At 32.8% G+C, this 8,077-nt stretch overlaps 1 non-coding gene across 1 annotated transcript; it reads right to left on the minus strand.

The window, feature by feature from the left end:
- TRNAH-GUG (transfer RNA histidin (anticodon GUG)) lies at positions 1-72 on the minus strand. The gene has a single exon. It is a non-coding gene; the product is annotated as a tRNA-His (tRNA).
- Positions 73-8,077: the final 8,005 nt, after the last annotated feature.

Raw genomic sequence — 8,077 nt, forward strand, 5'->3', positions numbered from 1 at the left:
TGTGGCTGCTGGGATTCGAGCCCAGGTCTCCACGGCCACAACGTGGAATTCTAACCACTAAACTACAGCCACATGATGAGTTATTAATTTGCATCAAACTTATTTACAATACCATCATAATCTATTATGCTGAGATGGTCTAGAATGAGCCTCTCAGCCATTTATTTTTTACATGTCCTCTAATTTGTCAATATTGAAATTCAAATTATATACGACCTAAAATCTGCCATATGGTGTTTCAAGATCGGGTACAATGCCTAACATGTCTACCCTGAGGCCTTACAATTATTCTGTTACTATCTATGGAGTATTTTTAAGGAACGCAATTCAATTACTTTTGAGAACAATATGTTTAATTTAAATCATATTTACTATAAAGCATGACATCTATATTTGGAAATGGACTGCTCGCACTATGACAGATTTTTCTTTTCTATCTCTTCGATTCCTCGTTGCAGGTTCCCTACTGCTATTGAAGTCAGCTGACAACCTCCTCCATCCAGCTGCTTCAAGCTAAACTTTGATGGTTCAGTTACTGGCTCCTTTGCCACTGTCGGTATGGCCATTCGCAACTCTGATGGTCTTCTTGTGGCTGCACAAACTTATCGTTTTGGCCAAACCTCAGCTCTCGTTGCTGAAGCCTGGGGGGCTAAGAAATGGACTTATTCTTGCAAATCATCATCATATTCAAGACCTATATATTGAAGGAGACAACCAACTGGGCATTACGCTTGCCCTTGGACCATACAAACCCTCATTGATGACATTCGACAACTGCTAGGACAATTTAGATTCTACACCATTTAGCATATTTTTCGGAAAGCTAATCGGGTAGTGGATCTTCAATCAAAAAAAGGTCACAACAGTTCTGCTGCCTCGGTTGACGTGGATGTTTCAACAGAGCCCTCGTTAAATAAATTTGTTCTTCTTGATTTGTTAAGAGTCTCCCTTGAGAGAAGGGTGTCCTAACTTTCCTCATATGCCAACAAAAAAAAGTATTTGATTTGGTAAGATGATAAAAAAAACCTAGATAATTAACTTTGAAGGCTAGATAAGAGAGAGTGAGTGGAATCCAAGCTCGATGCGTTTTGAAAAAAATCCTTTATAAATATATCATATAATAATTTAGCTAATTAAAATTTAGTCAAATTATAATTCGGTAAGAAATGCATAAACTTATGATTAAAAAGTAAGTTAGTTTAGTCGGAAACTAATGAGGTGATAACTTGAGATCCGTCAATTTTTAGTGTTACTTATGGCTCCCAACACTCAATGGGCCAACACATAAAAAAAATATGAAAAAGAAAAATTATTGATCTTTATAGTGAACTATCTATGGCCATCGAACAAGCCCAATACAAGCTGACCTGACCCTTAGGAGAAAAGCCCGAAGGAAGAAGAAAAGCCCATTCTCTTAGTATAGATCTAGTTTCAAAATTCATGTTAACATGGGCCGAATAGTATTCTCAAGTTTCAATGGAGAGACTAAAGAAGTTGCACATTTTCATTTGTGTCCCTTTGCGTGATAGCGTGACGGTTAGGTTCTTAGACTACTGTGAGAGTTTGATGGGTGGATTTGTGGCTCAACTTAATATGATGATGGAACATGGTTATAGTGACAGTTTTTTCCAGGATTTATTGGGTAAGAGTGTTGATTAACTTTGGTCCGAGTACAAGGCCATGTATGGTAGTTAATTTGGCATCAGATGTCAACGACTATCATAGGTAGAGATAGCAATTCAATTCGTATTCGATCCTAGTCCGCTCCAATACGAAGGAAAAAAATCTGAGTCAACTACGATAAAAAAAATAATTTGCATCCGACTCCATTTGAAAAGTCGAACTCTAAGTGGAAGGAGGGTCGGAGTCGGATCACATTAAAAAGTCAAGACATTCGAATCCGAATTCGACTTTAAGCATCCTTTCTTTTATTTATATTAATGTGTTATGTATGTGTAATCTAACTCAGACTTTGAGACAGTTTTATTATCCAATGAAGAAATGATTGGTAAAAATAACAGTAAGATTATTTGTACTATATAAGATTTCCATATATGATTACTAAAAAAAATTAAAGATTTGATTGTTTTTATTACTGATCAAGATTTTTCTATTAAAAAAAGTGAAAAAAAGTCTGATCAGATGAGAGTTGGAGTCGGATGTTAGGATTTTAATTCAAGTCGGAATCGGATGTCGGTTGTCGGAGTCAGACTGGGATTTAAAATCCGACTTCTTATATATAGTTGGTGTCAGATTATGCATAATTCAGTCCAAATCCAACCCGTTACATCCCTAATTATATGAAATATAATATAGAATACATGCATGATATACTACAAATCTACAGTACTACTCCCTCCGTTTCATTTTGATCTACACACTTACACTTTTCACGCATGCCAATGCAAAACTTTGAGGACATATATCTTTAGTTTTGTATTTGTAAAAATTATAAAAAGCACATATTAATAAAATACATGCTATGATGAATCTAACAAGATCCCACATGACTATATTTTCATCCGCGTATAAATCACAAATGATGGTCAAAGTGAAATTTGTGAATAGTGTAAAATGTCAAAGTGTGTAGATTAAAATAAAACGGAGGGAGTATTAATTACTATGTAGTAAATTGGGGACTGACTACACTGCAATAGTAGTCTACCGTACGTATTATGAAAATTAATTTCACATTTTGTTGTGTTTTTATGTGGCTAGTTCATTAGGACTTGGCACTAATATATTACTAGTCTTACATGCACGCAATGCGTGCGATAATGTGTGATAACAAATGAAGTAGAAAATAAAATTAATTGGGTAGAAAAACCGTCTTTAGATTTTATTTTCTCAACAAACTGATGTTCAGTTTAAATGTCTTACTTTCCCCCCCTTTTTTCATTCAAATGAAATTATCTCTATTTTTTTTCCCTTTTTCTATTTTTTGATGTCCCCCATGTGTTGCCTTATATAATAGAGATAGCAGGGGGCATAATTTGCAATACAGTCCCCCCATGTGTACCATTGAAGCGTGCAAGAAGGGAGTCTGCTGGATCTGCCATGTTGGCTAAGGAAATAAGCGAAATGTCACAATGTGTCAAACTTATGAGTAAAAGCAGCTCTATTGATAGCATAGATCCATCTATGTCCACAAATCCTGTAGCAATGAAAATGCTTAATCATATGGTAGAAAATTACGAATTAGAGAAATGTAGTGATTTGTGGTTTTATGCTACTACTGTAATTCAGGATCCCAGTAGTAGGGAAGTCTTCTTTAGTATGGAGGATGATGAAACTAGGGTTAAGTGGTTGCAATACTTGCTTAACGAGAAAAACACAATATGAAGCTTCTTAGTTTAAGACTAATTTCTTATTTGTTTTATATGTTTTTATTGTGTTTGAAGTGTTGGATAATAAGTTTCTTGTATTTTTTCTTGTGAGGATGTAGTTGAATTTATATTTCATCTGAATTTACTAAAATCTTTGTTCATACATATAATTGTGGTTTGCTTCATAATTGACAGGTTCAACATAATATGAGTGTCGAAAGAAAACGCAAAATGTGTATTGCACTAGCGTACACAATGTCTCTAATAATTACATTTACAAGGAACCTTGCATGACTTCAATTTTAACGGGGGATGTGGATGAAAGAAGTGATAAATGGCCGCCCTATTCGATATGTCAATGCATTTAGGATGAAGCCTCAATTATTTTTGAGATTATGTAAGGACTTATCATTAAATTATGGGTTGAAAGCTAGTAGTAACATGCCTTTTTTCGAGAAAGTCGGCATATTTTTGTACGCAATTGCTCAAGGTGCCTCAAATAGAGTTCTTGGTGAGCGTTTTCAACGTTCTGGTGATTCTATTAGTAGAGCAATTCATGAAGTTCTTAATTCAATTTCTTGTCGAAAGGTGAAGAGTCTTGCACATGATATTATAAAGCCTTATGATCCCGATTTCACAAGTGTGCCTGCAAAAATAGCTCAAGATAAAAGATATATGCCATTTTTAAGGTACATTTTATATATATAAGGTTTCTACTTGTGTCATATATATGTATAAAACTATAATGTTTATATATATCTAATATGGGATTTATATGATATTTTTACAGGATTGTATTGGATGTATAGATGGTACACATATAATAGCATGTATACCTGAGGATCAACAAATGCCTTATAGAGGAAGGAAAGGAATTCCCACATTTAATGTAATGGCTGTCTGTGATTTTGATATGTGTTTTACATTTGTATCAGCGGTGTGGAAGGTTCAGCACATGATACTCGGGTTTTTCTTCATGCGATTGAAACTCCAGAATTAAATTTTCCTAAGCCACCTGAAGGTATTTTTATTTACAAATCATTTTTATGTTTCGAATATAATTTTACAAATTTGGGAATATAGTATGTGTTACATGCTAATAAATAATTTTTTCTTCAATCAAATTTTCATGTAGGTAAGTACTACTTGGCTGATAAAGGGTATCCAGATCGAAAGGGTTATTTGGTACCATATCCCAAAAAAAGGTACCATCTAGAACAATTTAAACACACACCTCCACGAGATGATCGAGAAACTTTTAATCGCTGGCACTCATCTCTTCGAAGTTGCATTGAGAGATGTTTTGGAGTCCTGAAGCAGAGGTGGAAAGTACTTACTAACATGCCACAATATAATGTTGAGACACAAATACAAATTATGGTTGCTACATTTGCATTGCATAACTATATTAGAATAAATTCACCTAATGACCCTCTTTTAGAGTTTTAGAGGAGTATCCTGATTTTATACCCTCGTTGGAGCTTCCTGATGTTCATGTTACTTCAGATGGAGGAATTAGAACGGGAAGCTATACTGAAATGCAGATTATTCGTGATTGTATAGCTGAATCTTTATGGCGAGCTAAACGTAGCCAAGTAAATTAATGTAAAGGATATTAGTTTTTGTAGAATGTGTTCCTGATGAAGACTATTTTTGCTTTTTAGTTAATGCATATGAATGCCTTTTATTATTTTAGTGTTTCACAATCCTAATTTTAAATTTATGCTAAATTTATTTGGAGAGCTAGACAACATTATTGAATTATTCGAAATAATATTATTTTTTTATATTTTATTCATTACAAGATGGTTTTAGTTTTCATAGAGCGTATACATTTGAGTACTATATTAAGAGTCGTAAAATCCAACTAAAATTTATTTGTTATGAAAAGTAAAATAATGCATTGTGTTCATAATATAAACATTTGATTTAACCATATAGTAATTAATCATATAATTATAATTAATATTATAATTAAATAATGTCTTTTTATCATATATAATCACAACAGCTGCTTTTACCGAACACTTATATTATAAACATCTACTTTCACAGCTAAGAGCTAACATCTACTAGTCGACAGCTATCAGCTACCCGCACAGCTGACAGCTACTCCAACAACCAACAGCTACTTTTGCCGAACATGCCCTTAATGTATCAATAAAAAATGAATTGGGTTTTTTTGGGATATGAGCATAGTTTACTAACGTTTACATTCGTATTCTCTAATTGACTAACCGAAAGAACTAAGAAATTAGTCATATTGAAGTATTAATTAATAAACAAATTAAACTTTAGTTATCAACAAAAGTCACCTAGGATATACATTGGTTGCAGCAAAGAATTTAGATATGCATGGGGTGAGAAGTGCATCATAGAATATGAAGAGAAGTAATTCACATAATCGCATGTTAATGAAGAGAATAGAGATGTGATCCATGAAAATTTGAGAATAAATTTTGAAACAAAGTAGTGTGTTCGAATATGATTCAAAATTAATTAATTAGTTACTTATATTCCTAATTTCTAGAATCCTTTGTTAGTAGTTTCTTAGTTTTTACTTAGTCAGAGTCATGAGTCATGACTCATGAGTGTATGTCGTTAGTGGGATCGTCATGCATTTACCCACTTCTTCTAAGCACTTCTCATCACTTACAAATCTAATTTTTGAATGCACATTATCACAAATCTTTTCATTGAATGGAACACTTTTCTCCATAGACTTTCTTTCTTATTTTTTAGATATATAGCAGTTATACTGGACGGTATTGGCTTATAAAATTTCATGTATTCCATTATTGTTACATCTGATAAGAATCATGAACTTGTTATACTGTTGCATCACTTTCTTCTCTCCTCTCTCAAGTTTCTATGGACAGGATAAATCTCTCAAGCACGTAAATAATATTATTTCCTATAAATTATTTACCGTCCCACTACATCTACATGCTAAGGTTAATTCATGGTAAAAATTTGTGAGATACGATGAAGAACTATATTCGGGTTCTTGGTGAAGTCATTGTGGGAGCCCAATGGTTGGAGTTCCGATCTCCTAACCTCATGGTTAGGTGTTCGACTCTCATCAGCTCCAATTTGAGAGTTTGTGTAAAAATGTAGGTTCTTGGTTTGTTATAAAGAAAAAATCGAATTACGGTTAATGATTTGCTAACGTCAAGAACAAGAAATATGATTCTCTTTTAAGCAAGAACTAATATTGTAGCTCATGAGATGCCTTGGGTCAATTGCAATAAACAAATATGGTATTATTTATAAATCATTTTGTTACTTTTCTTACTTTTTATCTAGTGAGAAATTGAAAAATTGAAGTCATGTCATGAAAAGTAAAAAAACTTTAAAGGTTTGTGTTTGAAGATAATAACGTAAAACGAATTGGGGTAAGAGAATATGTCATCAGTAATCTCTTGTTAGTTTCGTAATAAGAGTGTTAGAGGTATAATTTAAGACTTTTTAGTTAAGTATAATTATTATAAGATTTTGTCATATTTTAATTGAAACATCTAGACAATAAAGTTATAGCATATTGATGGTTAAGCTCTCACTTTTCATTTCAAAAGTCACGTGTTCGATATATCATATATACCTTGTAGACTGTAGTTACACAATATTTATACTTCCTCCGTTCTTCTTTAAATGAAACATTGGGTGAAATGACACTATGATCAATTTCGACTCCAATTTATCGACGTTATATAAAGAAAAACATAGTCGAGTGGGATCTTGTTAGATACGTCTCGATGCATACTATTAAATTACTCACTCCGTCCCAAAATATAGACATTCAATATAAGAAACTCAAGTTTGAATTTATTGAGCAAAAGACCCATAACATCATAACAATCTTTGTTGAATATGATCCAATTTTTCTCTGAATTGATCCATCATATCTTCCATTCGTTGAATGTATGAGTCGTCCATACACCACAGTCCGCAGGTCAAACATTAAAGTCAAAATTTTCGAATTTAAGGGAGTGCACAAAAGCCTACCCATGAAAATGTTAGAAGAAGAAGAGAAAAGTCCTCGCAAGCGCGTTTTGCATTCATCAGCCTCAACTCAACTAATATTATAGGTGTCGTCACTGATCATTCACTTCCCTTTCAAACTTGCCCAACTTGCTCCCTCTCTCCAAAAAAAACTAACAAAAATAATAAACTAAACGGCTTATTCAATCTACTCCAATACACCTTTTCATCATGTTTCATCTGAGTTAAAGGTCTATTTGACAATTAGAGTTTAGGATCAAAAATAGAGTTTTGGATCATTTTTCGAGTTTTGACTAGTCAAAAACTCTAAAAGGGGTGTTTGGTAAAAGGGAGTTTTAGAGAGAGTTTTGGAATAAAAACTCTCAAAATGAAAAAGCTCATAATATGAGCTTTTTCTTTAGAGGATTACTTAAATATATGTTCAATGACCTTTTTGCCTCTAAGAATAATACTACTCATATGTATTAAAATGTTTATAAATATCATTTCACATAAACAAATGATAATAAGCTTTTAACAATCAGTTAATTGTTACCAAACACATTTATACAAAAAAGTTGTCAAATCAACAGTCAAATCTGCTGAACAAAAAGTTAAAACTCTAACAGCAAACTCTAAATTCTAACAGCTAAACTCTAAACTTTATTTGTCAAATAGGGGCTAAAAACTTTTTTGTGAGAAAAAATTGGTCAAATCAGAAGAACTTTTTAAAACGTTTATTAGTATTATAAATAGAGAGAGTTGCAAGC

This window comes from Beta vulgaris, chromosome 9 (assembly GCF_026745355.1).
Source record: "Beta vulgaris subsp. vulgaris cultivar EL10 chromosome 9, EL10.2, whole genome shotgun sequence".
NCBI classification, from domain to species: Eukaryota; Viridiplantae; Streptophyta; class Magnoliopsida; order Caryophyllales; family Amaranthaceae; genus Beta; species Beta vulgaris.